The sequence below is a fragment of the Podarcis bocagei genome (genome assembly GCF_964188305.1).
Source record: "Podarcis bocagei genome assembly, chromosome: 4".
In the NCBI taxonomy this organism is placed as follows: Eukaryota; Metazoa; Chordata; class Lepidosauria; order Squamata; family Lacertidae; genus Podarcis; species Podarcis bocagei.
The window spans coordinates 89,043,211-89,064,880 of record NC_138128.1 but is presented as its reverse complement, the minus strand read 5'-3'; the positions used below and the strand labels follow the sequence as shown (position 1 = coordinate 89,064,880).

At 44.7% G+C, this 21,670-nt stretch overlaps 1 long non-coding RNA gene across 1 annotated transcript in view; it reads right to left on the bottom strand.

Annotated features, from left to right (window-relative positions):
- Positions 1–10,544: 10,544 nt before the first annotated feature.
- LOC308585834 overlaps positions 10,545–21,670 on the bottom strand; it is a 52,589-nt gene continuing 41,463 nt past the window's right edge. Inside the window, exons 3-4 of the long non-coding RNA XR_014007607.1 lie at positions 17,778–17,914; positions 10,545–10,667 (exon numbers count right to left, since the gene is read on the bottom strand). This is a non-coding gene — a long non-coding RNA (uncharacterized lncRNA). The remainder of the gene's footprint in view (positions 10,668–17,777; positions 17,915–21,670) is intronic.

Sequence of the window (21,670 nt, the reverse complement as noted above, 5' to 3'; positions counted from 1 at the left end):
CCAGAGTGGCTGGAGTAGCCCAGTCAGTTGGGCGGGGTACAAATAATAAAATCATTATTATTATTATGGAGTGGAACATCCTTATTTTAATCAGAGAAATGTTGGAGGGCACAGTCTCATGGCAGGGTCGCTTTAGGGGAGGGCAGGAGAAGTTTCACAGATGAAACATTGCATCTGATGCGTCTCTATTCTGAGATCTGAGTAACACGGAGGTTTGTCGGTATTTGTTATCTCTAATTCCTCCCACTTCATCCCATACCAGGAATCTCGCTCTCTCCTGTGAATAAACAATGGCTCTGTTTTTGAAATATTGAGGTGGAGCTGAAAGAAACCTGCTTAGCTCTAGTCTTGGTGAAGCCGTTCCATTTACATTCACCCATAGTTAAGAAAACAAACACTCCAGCCAAAAGCCGCAGAAGAGGGTGAGTTGAGATGGCACACCGGAGTCCTTGGGGAAACTTGGCAGTGTAAGCCAGAGTAGAATAAATAAATTAATTAATTAGCAAACACACATCCTGTTTGACTTGAAAAGGCTCCAGAGCCTAGTCTCGGAGATAGAGAGGTCCTGCAACTATTTACAGAAAGAGGCTCAGCTGAGATACGTGACTCAGGGGCAGCAGGGAGGACTGCAGCAAAAAAACTCTGTCCAGCTCTCCACGAACTGCACTCTCCGGTTTATCAAGCACTCAATAATTCATATACACGACAGCGGAAGGTACAAGGCAAACAAAGAGAGAATGGCACACTGCACTGACTTCTAGCTTTTGAGAAGCAATAAACGGAGGCGGGTTTTTTTTATTGATAGTCACTATAAAATCTGTAAGATGGAGGAAAGTATACAGTAGCTTTTATAGATAGGAAAGCTGGTTCAGATAAGGCAAGGTGGTTCTCCCAGGGCCTTAGAGCAAGTAAGAGTCAGGATCAGAGCTTTCCCAAGATTCAGAGACAAAATAATTTTCTGGGAAACCTAAGCCCAAGCCTGGCATGTCCCACTGCTGCAAGGGCTAGACTGAAGTTCTTGGGTGTTCTAGGGGACATATGTCTACATACCATGTGGGCTTCCTCTGAACTCCCAAGCCCAGTTCAAGGTGTTGGTACTGGCATACAGAGCCTTAAACCAGGGTTCAGCAAACATTTTCAGCAAGGGGCCGGTCCACTGTCCCTCAGACCTTGTGGGGGAAAAGACTATATTTGGGGGGGGGAGAGAACAAATTCCTATGCTCCACAAATAACCCAGAGGTTTGTTTTAAATAAAATGACACATTCTACTCATGTAAGAACACGCTGATTCCCGGACCATCCGCGGGCCAGATTGGGACGCATCCAGCCCACAGGCCTTAGTTTGCCTACCAATGCCCTCAACATGTTAGGAACCAACTTCTTGGGTCTCCCAATACTTGCCTCTCCCAATAGTTACCACCTAATCTTGGAGAACAGCAGGGGATTTCCTGCTCTTGAAACAGCTGGTGTGCGATACAGATACAGGATAGGGTTTTCTATGTGGTGGCACCCATCCCTGGGAAAGTACAGCATTTTCGGACATCAACTGAAGACGTATTTGCTCAAGAAGGTGTTTGGGAGATAGGTGTGGTCTGAATCCAAGCTGGGACATGTACAGAGGAGGGCGGGCCAAGATAATAAGAAGGCCTGGAAACCAAGTCTTGGGAGGAATGGTTGAGGGAGTTTGGCATGTTTAGCCTAGAGAAGAGAAGACTGAGAGGTGCTTTAATGGCTGTCTTCAAACATCTAAAGGGTTGTCCCATGGAAGATGGAGAAAGCTTGTTTTCTGCTGCACCAGAGGATAGGATCTGTACCAACGGATTTTAATTACAAGGATTCTGACTAAAAACTATGAAGGATTTTCTGATGGTTCGACAGTGAAACAGACTACCTCAGCATATAGTGGACTCTCTTTCGTTGTAGGTTTTTAATCAGAGGCTGGATGGCCATCTTTTCACAGATCCTTTAGCTGTGATTCCCATAGCTGTCAACTTACAGATTTGAAAATAAGGGACCAGCCGCCAAAATAAGGGACCTGCAGCCTCACCTGTTCCAGACTCTCCAGTCTTCCTGTCCTCCTGCAATCTGGTCAAACTCATGCTGGTAGCTTCGAGAACACTGCCCAACCAACTTTGTAACCAGAGGTTCAACTGAATAGAATCTGAATCACATGCACCACAAGGCCTATGCAGCCTCAACTTAAGATGGCTCCCCGGCCTGGCTTTGCACTGCAAAGTTTGCAGCAGCACGTGCAACAAAATGGTGTCCAGCATTCAAAAACCTCCTCAGCTTGCATTAACTAGCCACACACAAGGCATGCAAGCTCCACTCCCCAGTCGTTCTTAGACTTCTTATTGGGTGAGAAACACAGCCAAGCAACACAGTTGGAGCCTCCCTCCTCCCTGGCCGGCAGGGAGGGAGGGAGAGGAGCTGCTTCCTTTGAAATTTAAGGGACATTTAAGGGACATCCATCAATAAGGGACAGCAGCGGGACATGGTGCTAGAATAAGGGACTGTCCCTTCAAATAAGGGACACTTGACAGCTATGGTGGTTCCTGCATTGCAGGGGGTTGGGCTAGATGACCCTCAGGGTCCCTTCCAACACTAAAACTCTATGAAATGGGAGATGGGGGGAAAGTATTGTGCTGTTGTGCTATATTGTTCATTTGAGCTTTATAGTTTTAAGATGTTTTAATTATTGTTGTAAATCAGATATGGCAGATATCTGAAGAAGTGTGCATGCACGCGAAAGCTCATACCAATAACAAACTTAGTTGGTCTCTAAGGGGCTACTGGAAGGAATTTTGTTATTTTGTTTCAGATATAGCAAGTCTTTGACCCCCCCCCCCGGGTTTTGCTGAACTACAATTCCCATCAGCCATAGCGAGCCTGGGCAATGAGCCAAATGTTCCCCAGAACTGTTGTAAATGATTGTATTTTTGCTGATATGTGCATCACCCTTGACACCTTGGGAGGGGCATATATAAACAAAATAAACAATACTTTTTTAGTTGTCCCATTTGGTCCTGCAGACTGACAAACCCTAATAAGTCCTTGTAGTCTCTCTTTCACCCGCTTGCTATAGCTTTGCCTGACAAGTGGAGCTAAATTTCACCTCTGGCCCTGAACATTAAGCTTGTCTCTGAAACGAGGCTCTGCTACAAATCCACACTTCCACACCCCAGTGGCACTGTACTATTTGCCCTTCTCCTCTTTCGTCCTGCTGCTTTTGGGATTTGTTGCCTGCTAGGTGGCTTCTTCTTGCACATCTGCAACCCAGCCCTTAATATTTCCATTGCTTGCTGCTGTTCCTGAGCAACACCAGCAAGTTTATCGGAATAGCAACAGGAATGGACAGTCTTTTCTACTTGGTGCTGCAGCCAAGAAGGGCTATTCTAGATAGAGAGTCACCCAGGATCACCTGCTGATAGGCCAGCCCTGAAAACAATGCCAGGGTCTCAGTCCTTCCAAATTTCTGAAGGGCAGAGCAAGCAAAAATGAATCTTCTCTTATCATCCATTAATAAAACTCAGGGGTTGCAGACTCCAGACCATGCTTTTGAGAGACCCATCACACATAAGTAAAGGTAAAGGGAACCCTGACCATTAGGTCCAGTCATGGCTGACTCTGGGGTTGCGGCACTCATCTTGCTTTATTGGCCAAGGGAACCGGCGTACAGCTTCTGGGTCATGTGGTCAGAATGACTAAGCCGCTTCTGGTGAACCAGAGCAGCACACAGAAACGCCGTTTACCTTCCCACCAGAGCGGTACCTATTTATCTACTTGCACTTTGATGTGCTTTCGAACTGCTAGGTTCGAACTGCAGAAGCAGGGACCGAGCAACGGGAGCTCACCCCGTCGCGGGGATCCGAACCGCCGACCTTCTGATCAGCAAGTCCTAGGCTCTGTGGTTTAACCCACAGCACCACCCGCGTCCCTCCCATCACACATAATTTGCTGCAGAGGGTTCAGAATGGTTCGCTTTTATTCAGTTGGTGGTGTTGAGTCAAGAGCATGTGTTCAGGGCACACAAAACTCTTATCCAAAGAAGAGAAAGAAGGGGAAAGATTTTGCCAAGTTCAACAGATCCACCTTTAACAGAAGTTCAATCTGTTAATATCCCAGCGGGATATTTGCACGTTTGACTTCTTGTTCCTTCTCCTCTATGTACTTTCCCTCATATTTATAACATGCAAACAATGAACAATGAGCTAATAACATGCAAGAAGAAAGGTCGTTGAGAGACTGGTGTCACTCTGTTTATACAGGATATGCCTGTTCAGATTCACACAGCATAGGGTTGATGTGTGAAAACCCAGAACCAATAATGGCCAAGAGTTGACTGAATTCACAAAAGCATCAAACAAATTGGTTGAACGTAAGAAGAATCCTTCTGGAACAGAGCAAAGACCCGCCTGGGTCAGCATCCTGTTCTCACAGTGGGCATCCAAAGGCTTCTGGGAAACTCACAAGCAGGACAGGAAGACAATAGCTATCACTCACTGTTGTTCCCTAGCAGCTGATATTTAAAAGCATGCTGTCACTGATGCTGGAGGCAACCTATAACCATCATCACTGTTAGCCATCAAAGACTAGTACAACAGACAATTAAGAATATTAGCAGATGTCAGGTCATCCTGACATCCTGATGTCAGATGCTCAGATCATCCTTCCAAATGCTTTAGTTAGGCAACACTTATGCAACTCAATAACGCCGAAGGGTGAAGTTCTCTGCTATATGGAGGAGGGAAGCCATTTTCACTATTTTCCTCCTTTCCCTTGCTATCTCCCACACTGTTCTGGAGAATCTCCCAAATCTACGTAGCACTCTTTGGGTATGTGGAACATAAACAGCCTTGTACTGAATCAGACCATTGGCTCACCAAGCTTAGGACTGTCTGTCTACACCAGTGGTGGCGAACCTTTTAGAGACCGAGTGCCCAAACTGCAACCCAAAACCCACTTATTTATCTTTATCACAAAGTGCCAACATGGCAATTTAATGTGGGATAACAATGATTGCATGCGCACATACAAATAAATATAAATAAATAAATAAACCCAGCCAGATGGGTGGGGTATAAATAATTTATTATTATTATTATTAGGCATTTGACGAGAGTTTGCCTAAGAACCCCATGAATGCTAACTTTGAGTTCTGTGATGAAGGAAAGGCAGGCTATTGGTGTATGCAGGGGCAGCCATTATGGTGCCCTTCAGATGTTGCTGGACTCCCAACCCCACCAGTGGGCGCACAACTCTCCCTGACGCTGTTGCGGATGGCGGGCGCTCTAGGCAGCGTTTGCTGGTCACAGCGGCGTCGGGGGAGGACGTGCAACTCTTCCTGACGCCATTGTGGGTGGCGGGTGCTCTAGGGAGCGTTTCCCACCCGCAGCGGCACTGGGGGGGGGGGAGCAGCTGCCCACTTTGCCAACCCCCAGCAGTGGCCCTGCTGGGGCGATGACGCATGTGCCCACAGAGAGGGCTCTGAGTGCCCACTCTGGCACGCATACCATAGGTTCGCCACCAGTGGTCTACACTGACTGGCAGCTGCTATCTACTGTTTCAGACATAGGTCTCTTACCTGGAGGTGCCAGGGGTTGCCTTTTGCAAGCAAATCAGATGTTCTACCACTGAGTTATGGCCCTTCCCCAAGGGGCTGCAGAGGGAATTTGCAAAAATCACTTGACCCTCCTTTGGGGAGCTGCTGTGTCCGCAGATTCAAAAGCCCTTCTGCTAATGGAGAAGCACAATTGCATCCCATCGATAATATTCTGCACTACTGAAGCTTTCTGAAACAGGCCATTTATTGGAGGCAAGACACGGATGGGTGGGATATTGTTGTGAACTTCTTACATTCTCCTGTGTTGCCAATTGGAAAGCAACAAATAGGAAGTATGGGAAGAGGTGCTGCTTCAGGTATTTTGGTCCCTTTAGGGCAGAGGTCAGCAAACTTTTTCAGCAGGGGGTCGGTCCACTGTCCTTCGGACCTTGTGGGGGGCTGGACTATATTTTGAAAAAAATAAATGAACGAATTCCTATGCCCCACAAATAACCCAGAGATGCATTTTAAATAAAAGGATACATTCTACTCATGTAAAAACACGCTGATTCCCGGACCGTGCACGGGCCAGATTTAGAAGGCTATTGGGCCAGAACCAGCCCCTGGGCCTTAGGTTGCCTACCCATGCTTTGGGGTTTTAAGGGTAGCTGCCAACACCTTAGATTGTGCCCAGAAGCAAACTGAGAGCCATTGAAGTGTTTTTGTGTTGTTGTTGTTGTTAAAAGAACTGGTGTTCTGTGCACAATCACTGCCTCCTGGGGAAGCAAGTTCCATAGTCAACATTCTAGAAGTTGTACCAATTTAAGCTCCTGAGTCATATTCAAGGGCAGTTCTGTATATAATGCATTTCATTACAGCGGTACCTCGGGTTAAGTACTTAAATTCGTTCCGGAGGTCCGTTCTTAACCTGAAGCACCACTTTAGCTAATGGGGCCTCCTGCTGCTGCCGTGCCGCCAGAGCACAATTTCTGTTCTCATCCTGAAGCAAAGTTCTTAACCTGAAGCACTATTTCTGGGTTAGCAGAGTCTTTAACCTGAAGCGTATGTAACCTGAGGTACCACTGTATTCCTGTTGGGAGGTTACCAGGTTATCCTCCTGTTGGGAGGTTATCAGAGCATGGATCGCTGTCCAGAAATGGTGGCAACTGCTGAACCAGCTAATGCTTTTGAGTGGTGCTCCGTTCTACTAAGACGCAACCTGTCCTCTAGCGACAAAGCCAGCTCTATCAAAAGTGCAAGCCAAAGACCGGCTAACCATCTCTCCACAGTGCCTCCTACTTCTCAGCGTTAAAAGTCAGTGCTTTGACTGACTAACTCAGGATTAAATCTCAGTTTATTGAGCAATTCATCTGAAACCTTTAAGCCTACACCGCTTACACTATGCAGCTATGTGATAGTTCTACCCTCAAACCATGATCAGAAAGACCTAATTGAAGTGAAGCAGTATTGCAGCAACCAATCACATGACATTAGGGGAAAGTCCTGATTTCTGAATTATCCAAAAGCAGATCTGGTGGGAGAAGTAGGCTGAAAGCTGAATTCATACTTTGTCTTGTTGGTTAACCACAATGACCTCCTTTGCAGACATACATCAGATTTATACGTGTTATGCATCACCAGATTCAGATCTTATCATAATTGGAAACACTTATGTGGGCTTACACAAATACAGCTTTGAAGTGCTAGTTACTTCTGAATGACCAAAAATACTAAAGTTATCTGTAACAGATCACTGAAAGTATTGTGCAATGCATTTCAGATGATTTTAAATCTGGCACAACCCGCCTGAGAGCTAATTTGGTTCATCTTTCAGCATTATGTATTCACAATAGAAGGCTACTTCAGATCCTTTAATTTTGTCCTCGACCTTCATTTTAAGCTTACACCCCCCAAAATGAATTTTGTACTAATTAGATTTTTTTTTTTTTTAAAAAAGACCTTGATATAGCTATTTTAAAAAATAACTGCTGATACAGGTTTACATGCAACTGCATTCCATGTGATTTGGGAATGCTCTATTTATGGTGAACTTTTAGAAAGTTGTGCTTGGCAAGATTTATTTAGTCTTGCCCAGAGATCTCATTTATTAACCTTATCATGGGATACATTTCTGTGAAGCTTCAGGAACCTGGACTGTTAGAACATTGCTTGTAGCACTGCACATTATTTTACACTTTCAGAAATCACATTTTGCACCTATTGATTTGAGGGCCTTTTAGGCAAATCATATGCTGCAGAAGGGATAAATTAGAGAAATGTAATGCTTTGTCAGCACTCCTATAAATGTTCTCTAATTAAACATTAATCTTTTGTTGGAATCCAAGCCATATGCAAAAACTCAATGTTTCTTTCCCGCTTTTTAATTTGTTTTCCCTTATTACCATAAAATTCCCTTTGTCTTTTATTACTTCTTCTTCTTCTTTTGCCAATAATAGCGCTGAAAACTGTCATTCAAAAGGCACTCGCTACAGGGCAGGCCGACCAGAGGTGCGAATAGGTGCTCCTCTCCCTACAAGCTCAGTAACACAGAGAGTTTCCAGTGTTCTGTATGTCAGCTAGGAATGGAAAGATTTATCTATTTCATTACTCTCAGTTTCTCATTTTCCCCATCTTAGATTTAGTTCTCCACATTCTGCAGGAATTTGTACCTTTTAAAATGAAAAATCCACATGAAATGTCACCAGTATTTTAGTGTGAATTTCTGCTTCCAAATGCATTTCAGACGCAGTTTTGACTGATGCAAGCAATTTCATTCAATATAATGCATTTTGCTATGCTATCTTCCACTAATATCTCCACTTTTGTGCATACTCTCCCCTAATATATGCATATTTGTAAACATTGCTTGGTTCAAAAAGTGCATTGCAAAAATTCAGATAAGTGCAAAGTTCAAAGGTGGGCTGTGTTTTGGTTTGCATATCATTTCAGAAAGTGCGAATTTCTGAAATGTGTTTAAATACGTACAGTACTGAATTGCATTTCTCCTCCATCCCCAATTTCAGCTATCTATAATACAGTTGGTGGACCATCTTGAGAAAGTTTTCTTGGTTGTTGGTGAAAACTGAGACGAAGGACCTGCTTTTGACTGCAATCATGTGTTTACCATAGCATCTAATGATCACTGATATTTTTCATTTGTCATATGAGTGCATAACTCTCCTTGGTGTTTGGAGGAGGCAAGATTAGATCTCACCCACAAAAGCCTAGAGACAGGCCAGTTACGCAAACCTAGCTTAAAGCAGGGTCACTAGATACAGCAGTGCTGGGGTGGGAAATGGAATGCAAATGAGTTATAAGAATGGGAAGCAAAACTGTATAAATATAACTAGGGAATCATTGGTGCCAAGAGAGTTAAGCACAAATATTTGTCCACTGACAATGAATGCTTCCCACCCTGGTTTAAATCATCATTCTACACTTAGAAATGCCTTATTTGTCATTCGCCAACCACTGACATGTAATATCCCAACTCTTCACCCAACTAACACAACTAAAACTAGCACATGCATTCTAATATTTAAATTAATTCTGTTGACATTCTCATTGGGTGTGATTTCAGTTAACTCCCGACTCACTGCTCAATATTCAGGTATTTTTAATTGTCATATGTTAAGGTAGTGATGTATGGAAGTGAGAGCTGGACCATAAAGGAGGTTGATCACCAAAGAATTGATGCTTTTGAATTATGGTGCTGGAGGAGACTCTTGAGAGTCCCATGGCCTGTAAGAAGATCAAACGTATCCATTCTGAAGGAAATCAGCCCTGAGTGCTCACTGGAAGGACAGATCGTGAAGCTGAGGCTCCAATACTTTGGCCACCTCATGAGAAGAGAAGACTCCCTGGAAAAGACCCTGGTGTTGGGAAAGATGGAGGGCACAAGGAGAAGGGGACGTCAGAGGACGAGATGGTTGAAAAAATGTTCTTGAAGTTACTAACATGAGTTTGACTAAACTGCGGGAGGCAGTAGAAGACAGGAGTGTCTGGCATGCTCTGGTCCATGGGGTCACGAAGAGTTGGACACAACTAAACGACTAAACAACAACAAAGTTGAAGAGACAGAAAAGGTCTCTTGTTCCTTGCCATTTGTAAATTCAGATCCTCTCTAAAGCTACATTCCCCCCCCCCCCCGCTAAACAATGTAATATTTCTCCTGCATAAATTACACAAAGGTCTAAAGCTTTGGTGTGCATCAAAGTAAGGAGCTCTATAAATAGTCACAACTTGTTGTAAACTTCCTAAAACTTTTCACCATCCATTTCCAATATGCAAACAGGCTGGGAGAGAACGAAAGAAAAGTGATTTGCTAAGCTCAGACCCTTTTCAGCTGAAAGGCCACATTCTAAAGCTACAGATTTGATATTTAAATACTTTTGTAGCATTTGGAATGGCAATGATAGCAACACTAATCAGTTGGCTGTCTACTGACCTCTCTCACCAAGGTTCAGGTAGGTGACTGCCTTTGGGGAGGGAGTTAAAGCGCTTTATCAAATTCATCATCTACATCATCATCATTATATTAAATCAAATTCTTAAAAGTCAAAGAACTGTTCCACTGAGGGAAAGGGAAATGAATTTGTGACATCACACCCGACATACCTTTGCACAGCTGACTACACAAAGGTGTGCTTCCACTGAGCTCTGTACTTAAGAACAGATTGTATACTCGAAAACACACACATTAAAAGTGTTTTCAGGATGGGTGGGTGGGGCTCACTGCTAAAAGTTTGCACATCTAGAGATCCCCCATAATTAAAAGCTTCTCAAGGTAGGGACATTTTTCTGAAACGAAATCTCTCCCAGTCATGTCAAGCAGGTTTCACGGTGCAGCAGGAGTCAAGACACGGCAGACATAAAAATTACACGAAAAATTAAACAAAAACGATCCTTCAGTGCATTTTCTTGGGGTCTGCAAGGTTAAAAGTCTTCGCCCCCCCAAGATTAATGGTAATCACAACTTCACAAAACTGGAACCACATATATTTGTGTACCTATGCCAAAACTCCAAAACGAGGTAGCTCAGTCCTTTTGCAGGAAGTACAGCTGATGTACTGAGTTAAGGGCTCCCTCTGCTGGCGAAGTGGTGGTTCAGAAGACTTCAGAGTACCTGAAACATCAAGAATGGCATTTATAGGGCATCTATGCACAAATTAACAACAATATTTTTAACGGGATCGTCAAGATTTCTCCCAAAAATCTAGGGCAGATGTCCGAAAATAGGGATTATCCTGCAATGCACTGTATATGAGACTAGGAGACAGTCCCTAAGGATAAAAGGGGTGTGATGTGATGGGTATGGATTTGAGAAAGTACAAAATGAAAACCAGTGTGGCTAAAACATGAAACAACTGCCTTATTGGAGTAAATGTTTGATCCATTGTGGGCTTTCTATAGACATCTGGTTAGCTACTTGAAAACAGAATGCTGCACAAGATAGGTCTCAGCCAGCAGGAAACACCAATCAGACTCATATTTCCAAGCAAACAAATACACAACACAGTCTTATGGCATCTATATTCAAAGGAAAATCCAGCAAATTAAAGGCCAGTTCTGGATAAATTGCTGGAAAGGGCTATTAAATTTAAAAAATATCATGCATACAGAAGAACAAGTCATGCTGAAGAGGAATCAGCATGGCTTCTGCAAAAGTAATTCCTATCTTAGGACCTCTAGAATTCTTTGAAAGTGTCAACATGCATGTGGATAGAGGTTTGTACCTGAACTTCCAAAAAGTTTTTAACAAGTGTATCATTCAGATTGGTTGTATCTGGCTGAAGTGAGTTATTTTACCATTTATGTTCACCAGATAAAGGGCCCTTCCTTTTATGAAAGCTATTGTACAAGTTTGGTATGAAAGGAATGTTTTCTGTGGTCTGTAAGGGCCCTTTGTCTCTGGTCTGTGATTCTGCCATTGTACTGGAAGAAATGTGGGAAGCTAATGGGGAAAACTATCCTTGAAGGATCATGGAACACCATGTGGCACAAAGCTCCATTGTGTGAGTATTATTATTATTATTATTATTATTATTATTATTATTATTACTGCATTTCTGAGCACAATTCAAAGTGTTGGTGCTGACCTTTAAAGCCCTAAATGGCCTCAGTCCAGTATACCTGAAGGAGCGTCTCCATCCCCATTGTTCTACCCGGACACTGGTAGGTCAAGTGCCGAGGGCCTTTGGTGGTTCCCTCACTGCGAGAAGTGAGGTTACAGTGAACCAGGCAGAGGGCCTTCTCGGTATTGGGACCCATCCTGTGGAACGCCCTCCCACCAGATGTCAGAGAGAAAAAACTACCAGACTTTTAGAAGACACCTGAAGGCAGCCCTGTTTAGGGAAGCTTTTAATGCTTGACAGACTATTGTATTTTAATCTTTGGAAGCCGCCCAGAGTGGCTGGGGAAACCCAGCCAGATGGGTGGGGTATAAATAATAAATCATCATCATCGTCATCATTATTTTATTAAGGTTTTTTGTAAAAAAAATATCTTTTGACCCTCACCAAAGGCTCATGACAAACTTAGCCCTCCTGAGTTAAGAGGTCAGATCAGTAACTGGTTAAAGAACAAGAAAATGTGTGGGAACAAATGGAAAGTTTTCACAAGGGAAGTATATAGCCAGCAAACTTGGGGGAGTTGAGCCACCTCACTGCTCAACTCCTAGATAATTTATTAACAGGTTTTTTAAAAAGTGGGGGAGGTCAATACAAATCCTTGGGGGCCCTAGTTCTTACATCAAAAAGTTGTGGAATACTATTCATTCTCTTTAAGTCTGCAATTCCCTGTCATTGATCAGATGGCAAAACTAGAGCTTAGCAGCTAAGGAACAGCCAAGACATTACCAGCCAGGCCTGTGCAGAGCTTGTCTGAGGCCTGGGGCAAGATTCCAAGGTTAGCTGGGTAGCATGAGATGTTCTTGCTATGACAGCATAAGTCCGGCAGGCCCCTGGTGCCCCCCCCCCAGCTGTCTCAGCCCCCTGAGGGCCAGGGCAAGTGCACCCAGCTGCTCCTTCCCATCTGCATGGGCCTGCAGCCAGCCTTTATTTGGTGGCATATTAAATGCCAAAATCTCATAAACAGAGAACAATAAAGGAGAGTAGATCTCCACCCAGCTACAGCCAGGTATATCTATAACATTTAATCCTAAACAGATTAGTTACAGACCTAATAGGCGCAAAAGGTTTACCTGCTGAGCAGCAAGCAATCTGAGTTAGCCTCACATTACCTCTTAAGGATACCTTTGCTTTTAGGAAGACAGTTGCAGTAATGAACTGGCCTGTGTATTAAACAGACGACTGATCTGCATGGTCTCTGAGGAAAGTGAGAGAGAGGTTCAACAAGAGGTTGGAAGACAGAGGCTTGTATGCCCTGCAGCCTGGCTTGTTCCCTCAAAGCTATCCACCTGCCCTCAGGATCCAGGCCTGTTGCCATTGTTGATGTTATCAGTTGTTAAGCCACTCAACTTCTTTTTGTGGAATTGGGCAAGGGGGTGCCAGCTCATCCTTTGCCTCAGGCAACAAATATATTGGACTGAGCCATGTTTGCATGTGTGCAGAGAATTATGGAAATATACAAATATCTGTTAAAAATCAATTTTTTTATATATCAACAAAAAATGAAGACCGGTCATTAAGAATAAACAGATGCTTTGGAGGCATTTCCCAAAGTTAACACCATGCATGGAATCACCTATGGATGTCAGCATTTTTGTTTGAAGTCCACAAATTGCTAAAAGTCTGCCTGAAAAGTCACAGAATGTTGTCCCCAAAAATATCAGCTGAAGACAAGGAAACCTTGTTCGGAGCACTACAGAATCCACAGCACTGCCAGTTCGATAAGTCCTCTGTTCTGAGTAGCGCTGTGGAAGGATTAGTGTGGATTTGTGTGATTATGTAAGCAGCTGGATCTTAAACCTTATCTATTTTTAAGGCCTCTCAGCATCTGAGTCATATTTGCATCATTTTACAGCAACCTCAAAAAGTCCAAGCACCAGGCATTAGCAACTTAGCGGACACAATGACAAGATTCCTGTTACCTGCCATAGTATTCACTATGGTCACAGCCCTGCTGCAGGAATCTAGGATGGCAAGAGTTAGTGTTGTTTTATAAAATTACCCCAGACACCACCCAAAACGGTTTATTCTCCAAATACATCCCCGGTGGAGAAGACAAAAACTGTAATCAAAGGCCATTTGGTTGTGTCATAGTGTGAGACCTCAAGGCTTAGCATGGATCACTTGTGGAAGTACTACTTGAAAAACTATAGCAGTTATCTAGGAGATACATGGGGACACGGGTGGCACTGTGGTCTAAACCATAGAGCCTAGGGCTTGCCGATCAGAAGGTTGGTGGTTTGAATCCCTGTGACAGGGTGAGCTCCCGTTGCTCGGCCCCTGCTGCTGCCAACCTAGCAGTTCAAAAGCATGTCAAGTGCAAGTAGATAAGTAGGTACCACTCTGGCGGGAAGGTAAACGGTGTTTCCATGCGCTGCTCTGGTTTTGCCAGAAGTGGCTTAGTCATGCTGGCCACATGACCCAGAAAAACTGTATGTGGACAAATGTCGGCTCCCTCGGACAGTAAAGCGAGATAAGTGCCGCAACCCCAGAGTTGTCTGCGACTGGACTTAAAAGTCAGGGGTCCCTTTACCTAGGAGTTACATGAGCTCATTTAAGCCCTGGACTGTGTTGTATCCACAGCTACCTTTTTTGGGGAAAGTTCCCTTGGATAGCTTCTAGATCCTGAAGAACCTGAGAGCCACGCCAGCCTGGTATGTTGTGTTTTGTAAATGTATTCTGCATTATGTCATTGGTGCAATAATAGTGCATTAGTAGCAGATTTATACGGGATGATCCACACACCATCCTGCTTTGTTAGTTGTTCTGCAATGCTTCCCTAGCGTTTAACATGTTATTGATGTCTGGAGGGACACGCTCGAACAACAAAAGTAGGACACACACACACATGCAGAGCCCAAAACATTTGAGGTACGGAAAGGTTGCAGAATTTTAGCAGGAAGTTACAGGACATGCACCAAGTGGAAATGAAGCAGTATGCCCACCTTTTGGAGGTACAGGCAGCATTGAAAATGTGTTTGTGGATAACTGCCCTGATACCAAGATGAGCACAAATAAGCATAAATGCACAAGGTAAAGGATGTCTGGAGAAGCCCTGCACACCTGTTAGCTCAAATTTTGCCCTTTGGATCAGTTACCTGCTACTCAGTAGCAGGTAAGTTGTTTGTCCTCCAGGTCTAGCCCAGTGCCCCCGGCTCATAGCATGGCTGAAACAGGACTGCAGCAGACTGAGATACAAACTGTATGCTTTGTTTTGTTTCTATATAAAGCAGCCTTGGAGGAAAGGTGGAGGGGCTGCCTTTTGCTTTCGTTTTCTGTTGTTTGCATACTCAGCATCGTTTTCTACAAGCTATTTTTTTCCAGGAGAAAAAAAGAGCGAATTGCCTGTACGTTTTCCTCAACAGGGAGAATAGTAGTTTAGGGTGGGCAGTTCTGAGCAGACAAATGATAAGATGGGTAAGATTTAAGCAGCCCCTCCTACTCTTTTCCTACTCTTAGACTGGCAGCCTTGGAAATTGCTTTCCGCAGCTCATCGCCACCTGTAGTTCGAACCTTGGACAGCCGCTCTTGTAGAAAGCAAGTGGATTCCTAGGTAGATCTGTTCATGTCTGGGCTGGGCTGCTGCTGTAGTTACAGCTAAAACCCACCAGATGTCAGATACATCTCAACCGTCTAAACATCTCAACAGTTGCTGACTGCTGACTGCTAGGAGCCACTGCGGATAATCTTAGGGACCACTCGATAAGGGCAAATTGCGCAAGGAAGGGGGCTTGCTTGCAATGCCAGATACGACAGTCCCATAATTTTGAAGCAGCTTTTTATATGTGAGGATTGTGAAGAGGGACAGGGTTTAAAAAAATCAAATCATCCCTTCTCTTAGGTAAAGGTAAAGGGACCCCTCACCCAGTGGCGTAGCGTGGGTTGTCAGCACCCGGGGCAAGGCAAGTAATTTGCGCCCCCTAACCCGTGGATTTGCGCCCCCTAACCCTAACCCCCAGATGTTGCGCCCGGTGCAGCCGCCCCCCCTGCACCCCCCACGCTACGCCATTGCCCTCACCATTAGGTCCAGGCGTGACTGACTCTGGGGTTGCGGCGCTCATCTCACTTTATTGGCCAAGGGAGCCGGCATATAGCCATGTGGCCAGAATGACTAAGCCACTTCTGGCAAACCAGAGCAGCGCACAGAAACGCTGTTTACCTTCCAGCAGGAGAAGTACCTACGGTATTTATCTACTTGCACTTTTGACGTGCTTTCGAACTGCTAGGTTGGCAGGAGCAGGGACTGAGTAACGGGAGCTCACCCCGTCGCGGGGATTCGAACTGCCAACCTTCTGATCAGCAAATCCTAGGCTCTGTGGTTTAACCCACAGCTCCAGTTGAGGCTTATTCCAGCCTAAGTGGCATGAAATCTGAAACAGCAAGTGCTTTGTGTTTACCCATTTACTAACTGAAGGGATCTAAAAATACAGTAAGAACCACTTTTGTTAAATATTTTATAAATTTTGTATCAAGATGGACATCAGGGTTTTTTTTTAATGCACTTCTCAGAATGTTAAAACACTATAGTGCATATCCAAACAATATGTGGGAATCTGACCGATTAGCAGCAGTGACAAGGAAGCCTTACATTATGTACCCCTGCCTGGTCATTTTGGTCCTCGTGAGACATGTTTTTAGTAGTGCTGTGTGCCCATGATGTTCTTTTTAAGTCCACTAAGCCCAGGATATTTAGTGTTGTGGCACCTGGACTTTGGAATGTACTTCCAATGAAAAACAGGTTTGCACTTAGTGCTGACATTTTGGTTGTCTGCTTAAAACTCACCTGCTCACCAAGGCTTTCCATCAGTGTTTGGTGTATTAAATTGATCTACAGCTTAGTGTTCTGTGTTTTCTTCTGTTTTGTTAACATATTTTTATTACTTTCATTGCACTTGGGCAAAAAAAAATGAGAGGCACAAATACAAGATGGGGGACACCTGGCTTGAGAGCAGTACATGTGAAAAGGATCTAGGAGTCTTGGTTGACCACAAACTTGACATGAGCCAACAGTGTGACGCGGCAGCTTAAAAAGCCAATGCAATTCTGGGCTGCATCAATAGGAGTATAGCATCTAGATCAAGAGAAGTAATATTGCCACTGTATTCTGCTCTGGACAGACCTCGCCTGGAGTACTGTGTCCAGTTCTGGGCACCACAATTCAAGAAGGACACTGACAAACTGGAACGTGTCCAGAGGAGGGCAACCAAAATGGTCAAAGGCCTGGAAACGATGCCTTATGAGGAACGGCTAAGGGAGCTGGGCATGTTTAGCCTGGAGAAGAGGAGGTTAAGGGGTGATATGATAGCCATGTTCAAATATATAAAAGGATGTCACATAGAGGAGGGAGAAAGGTTGTTTTCTGCTGCTCCAGAGAAGCGGACACGGAGCAATGGATCCAAACTACAAGAAAGAAGATTCCACCTAAACATTAGGAAGAACTTCCTGACAGTAAGAGCTGTTCGACAGTGGAATTTGCTGCCAAGGAGTGTGGTGGAGTCTCCGACTTTGGAGGTCTTTAAGCAGAGGCTTGACAACCATATGTCAGGAGTGCTCTGATGGTGTTTCCTGCTTGGCAGGGGGTTGGACTCGATGGCCCTTGTGGTCTCTTCCAACTCTATGATTCTATGATTCTACGATACTTTTTCTTAATGGGACTATTACTAGGAACGTTAGCGCAAGAAGCATGAAACTTACAGGGAGAATAGTTAGTTACTGAATTTGTATACTGCTTTATCTTTCAAGCAATCTCTAAGCTGTTAGCAATCCCTAGGGATGCCCTGGGATCTGTCTATCAATGATTAATGTTTAAGCTTTACTTGTCTTGAGGTTTGCTAATCCTTCAACACCTCAGTCATTCTTCCTAGTCCCTCCCAACTTCATGCAGAGGAAACCAAATCCAACAGGATTTTCTCTTCTTAACCCAGTCATGAAAGGCAAATGAATGGAAACAAGACTAGTACCATTTTTGTTTGTGCTGAGGGTGACTAGTGTTGGTGTAGCACTGACATCTGTTCTTTGTTAGGAGGAGCAAGCATATTTACACTTCTTCTAATGCATTGTGCTGCTCTGTGTACCTTCATTGACTTTCCAAACTCTGCTCCACCCACCTGAAGTCATGAAGATGTCAAGTCTCTGGGATGGTTCAGTCAGTAGAACATGAGACTCTTAATCTCAGGGTGGTGGGTTCAAGCTCCACGTTGGGCAAAAGACTTGTACTAGATGAGCCTCGTGGTCTCTTCCGAGCCTACAATTCAAAGATTCAAAGGTCACCATTCATGCCTCAAAAGTCCCATTCAAAGTGTAGGGCAAGATAGCACACTAACAGATGTCTTCAGAAGCCCCTCTCCCAAAGTGCTATTTTGTGTAGCACTTTGAACCGGGCTTCTGAAGAGCTGACAACCAGCTACGAAGCGGCTGTGCAGGCAACCAGCTGATTGGCAGTGCCTGTCAACACTCATTAAGCCAAGCCCTGCCCTTGCCTGTCCCATAGGTAAAGGTAAAGGTAAAGGGATCCCTGACTGTTAGGTCCAGTCGTGGCCGATTCTGGGGTTGCACCACTCATCTCGCTTTATTGGCTGAGGGAGCCGGCGTACAGCTTCCGGGTCATGTGGCCAGCATGACTAAGCCGCTTCTGGTGAACCAGAGCAGTGCACAGAAACGCCATTTACCTTCCCGCCAGAGCAGTACCTATTTATCTACTTGCACTTTTGATGTGCTTTCAAACTGCTAGGTTGGCAGGAGCAGGGACCGAGCAACGGGAGCTCACCCCGTCATGGAGATTCGAACCGCCGACCTTCTGATCGGCAAGTCCTAGGCTCTGTGGTTTAACCCACAGCGCCACCCACGTCCCATACCTGACATCATATACAGCTCAGGGGCAGAACATTTGCTTTACGTGCAGAAGGTCCTAGGTTCTGATTTGTTTGCAGAGAGGTTAGATGGCAGCATTGCATCAAAGCAAGTGCCACCCCACACTTTCAAAAGCATATTTCCATCGCTTTCCTTATTGCAAAAAGTCTGATCTTTTGGGGAGGCCAGTTTGTTGCACAACTGGAACCGTGCAACCTGAATTTGCCAGGATGGGACTGAATCCCACCCAAAAATAGCAACACTCTGGAAGCACCTCACTATAAGGCAGCTTGCTATGTTCATTCCTAAAGGGACGCTGGTGGCGCTGTGGGTTAAACCACAGAGCCTAGGACTTGCCAAACAGAAGGTCGGCGGTTCAAATCCCCACGACGGGGTGAGCTCCCGTTGCTCAGTCCCTGCTCCTGCCAACCTAGCAGTTCGAAAGTATGTCAAAGTGCAAGTAGATAAATAGGTACTGCTCCGGCGGAAAGGTAAATGGCGTTTCCATGCGCTGCTCTGGTTCGCCAGAAGCAGCTTAGTCATTCTGGCCACATGACCCGGAAGCTGTACGGCAGCTCCCTCGGCCAGTAAAGTGAGATGAGCGTTGCAACCCCAGAGTCGGCCACGACTGGACCTAATGGTCAGGGGTCCCTTCACCTTTATGTTGGTTCCTAAGCATCATTTGAAATAGACCTGAGCAACTGAAATCAAAAGTACTGTGTTGGAGGATCTCTGTGTGACTCATGGAAACACTGAGAGGAAACACTGTCTCCTGAGATGCCAACTAGACCAATCTCTTTGGAAAATAGGTCAAAATGGTTAAGGAAAGCTGAACAAATAAAAGGAAAGGCTGGTTTGCATGGGCTCATTAGCATTTCAAAAGGTGCACACAGAGCAGGTTCTGCTCTCCAGCATGCTTACTCTGGCGAAAAGGTATTAAATGTAAAGCTCTTTTTAGATTTAGGATTGTGCTGCTTTTTGTTTGTGGTGTGTTTATGCTCTTAAATGCTTTGGGGATGGTACTTTTGCTTTAGCGCTGTAAGCTGCTCTGAGAATCTGCTTGAAGGGTAGAGCGTAAACCCAGAAAGAGGTAAGATGGCATAATGAAGATCAGAAGGATCTAAGGGCAAAATGAAATCTTGCTTTTGTAATGGTCTAAGAAAAGAAAACCTCTTTCGCTACTCATAATCCAAATCTCCACATACACAAACAAAACCTTCCCAGAGGTTTAAAGCACCTCTGACTTTCAGGATTGGAATTGACTTCAGCCTCATCTGCAAACAATTCTGACCAGGCTCAGCCTTTTTAAAAAACAAACAAACAAACAAACAAACAAACGAAATTCTTATTTGAGCATGAAGTATTAACCACTGTACAAACATACAACTCATCTTACAGTTCAGATTGAATTTGTTTGTTCATAAGACATAACAAGATCACATAGATTTTCAGTGTACCAATACAATCAAAGCCATTAATTCATACACCATAATCCCCCCCCAAATAATAATCAAGCACACAGGTCTCTCCAGAGCAAATGCTAAAATCACCAATCCCAAGGCTATCCACTGTGCACACCCACACCCCAAGAAGCAGAATAAGTTAGGAGAGAATAGAAACAAAATTTGGAAAAGTAGCTGCTGATGGTTGCTTCTTTCAACCCATCTCCCCTTATCTCTCTTTCTTAGTGACTCAGTTTCCAGGGAAGGCTCAGCTGTCAAGAAGGGAGGGGAGATAAACAAAAGGTTGAGAAAGATAGCCAGCAGCTCTTCCTTTAGTGGGTGTGTAAGTTGCGATCCCATGATCCAACCTTCTCTGCCTCTTGGCAGAGAAGCCTCAGCAGATAAAGGTGGCATGTAGAAGAAGAAGAGTTTGGATTTGATATCCCGCCTTTCACTCCCCTTCAGGAGTCTCAAAGCGGCTAACATTCTCCTTTCCCTTCCTCCCCCACAACAAACACTCTGTGAGGTGAGTGGGGCTGAGAGACTTCAGAGAAGTGTGACTGGCCCAAGGTCACCCAGCAGCTGCATGTGGAGGAGCGGAGACGCGAACCCGGTTCCCCAGATTGCGAGACTACTGGTCTTAACCACTACACCACACTGGCTCTCATGAGATAGGATTGGATTCATATAGCAAGTATAGCCCACTTCTGGGTAACCTAGATAGATTGTTGAATTGCATCCAGGATGGTGGTAACAACTGGTATTCTGACAAAGATTTTTTTTTTTTTAAAAATGGGCCACTGGGCAGCTGCACAGTAAGTGGATATGAACTTTTAAAGCTTGGCTGCATCTTCATCAGTGATTGTAACTAATGAAGCCTCTGGGGACTCAAATTCTTGGAGAGCCAGGTTGCATGTGTTCCTATTAGATGAGTCTTAACCAGTGGCGTAGCGTGGGTTGTCAGCACCCGGGGCAAGGCAAGTAATTTGCGCCCCTAACCCGTGGATTTGCGCCCCCTAACCCGTGGATTTGCGCCCCCTAACCCGTGGATTTGCGCCCCCTAACCCGTGGATTTGCGCCCCCTAACCCTAACCCCCAGATGTTGCGCCCGGTGCGGCCGCCCCCCCTGCACCCCCCACGCTACGCCACTGGTCTTAACTTTAGGCTTCAAATCCATTAACTGCTATTGAGTGAGGACAAGAGTGTCTGTCCTCACAACCTGTTCGATCCTTGGTTCTCCTGCATCGCTCAGGTATTTGTCTAAGTGTACCTCACCCTTCGGCCAAAGTAGGAGGACAAAAAGGCAAGGAAGGCTGAACACCTCAACCTTCAATTAATTGACTTGAAAATTGTATCTAAAAGCCAAGAACCAGTGTAGTGAACACAGTGTTGGGCACAGATTGGGGTAATCTGGATTCAAATTCTCACCCAGTTAATCTTGAAAATGATCATTCACCCTTTCTCAGGCTTGCCTATCTTACAAGGTCTGTTGGGAGAATAAAGTAGGATGACTTCATGAGCATTGCCCTGAGCCACTTGGAGGAAGAGTGTACACATCAGGTATGAGTACTCAGTTTAGCCCTGGGTTCCCCCTTTCTAAAAATCAAACTAATTTTAGTTGCTGTTGCAGCATTCCCACAGAGCACTCCCACAGAGCTCCTTTGTCTTCTTTCCTAGATTAGTCACAAGGGAGATTCCATCCAGCCTGG